The sequence below is a fragment of the Lupinus angustifolius genome, unplaced genomic scaffold, assembly GCF_001865875.1.
Source record: "Lupinus angustifolius cultivar Tanjil unplaced genomic scaffold, LupAngTanjil_v1.0 Scaffold_327, whole genome shotgun sequence".
Lineage (NCBI taxonomy): Eukaryota > Viridiplantae > Streptophyta > Magnoliopsida > Fabales > Fabaceae > Lupinus > Lupinus angustifolius.
In genome coordinates this window covers 82,608-83,783 of record NW_017727734.1, presented here as the reverse complement: position 1 = coordinate 83,783, position 1,176 = coordinate 82,608, and positions in this window count along the sequence as shown.

The following is a 1,176-nucleotide window of genomic DNA, read 5'->3' as shown; positions in this document are numbered from 1 at the left end:
AGATCTTAAGAAAAGCATGCTTAACTTGGCAAATAAACTAAGTAGTACAACTACTACTTAGTTTATTTTTTATGTGTTTGAGACAAGTAATTTTTAGGACTTGAAATCATTTTTTAGGTGATCAATCTAAATTTTTTAGGTGATCAATCTAAAAAGAGCATTAAGTACTTCTCAAACAAATAATATTAGTCAAAGCACCAACTTGAATGATTAAAATCCAAACTTTTGTAAATTTAGAAGAAGTAGAAGTTACATAACCTTGTTCAAAAGAAAATTGTTAGGAGCATGAGCCATCCATCCAAGGATTGGATGCTTCAGGTTCCAAATGAGTTTACAAAATGGATTTTTGCATCTCATTTGCTAAAATGAAAGGAAAAGAAGAGGAATCAACTAGGAAGAATTTAGAATGAATTTACAATGTTTTACAAATGAGAATTTTGTCCCTTTTTATAGGCCAAAGTGTTGGATGCTCAGTTGCCTTGTTTGGCAGCTAAGTTGCTCACCTTTGGCTCCTATGAAGAGCCATTTTGGCCCCTACTTGACCCCTATGGTGGGCTAGGTTACATGCATGGTGACACCTCCTCCTTCTTGTCATAGCCTTATGTCATCCATGAGGTCATGTTCTTGGCCTTTAAGCAAAGAAAAAGTAAGATGTTCCATGAATTGACCTAAAAATCACTTTTCTGCTGCGCCAACTTCTTAGCTTACCTGGCCTGGTGCTTGGTGCCTGGCTGACCTGGCCTGGTGCTTGGTGCCTGGCTGACCTGGCCTGGTGCTTGGTGTTGGGCTTGGTTGGACAGCTTTGTGCTTGATTTCTTCATGGTGAAGCAACCTTTTTTCCTTTGGTTTGTTACTTGATTTTTGTTGGTTGCTTGGCACTTTTGGGCTGTTTTCTTTAAGTTAAGGTAAGCATTTGAGTTTTGCAGGTTGCTTGGCCTACCTTAATATAGGTTTCTTCAAGATTAGGTTTCTTCAAGATGAAGTAAGCTACCTTTCTTCAAGGCTAAGTAACCAAATTAAGCACATAGCATGCCATGCTTTAACTTGATTACTTTTAGCAATTCATTTTGAGCTTTTGTCTTGAATTTTGGCTTGAATTCTTATCCATCTTTGAATTTATTCTTTAATATTCAATTTCCTACAAAACTCAAAGAAAACTTGGACAAGAATTAATAA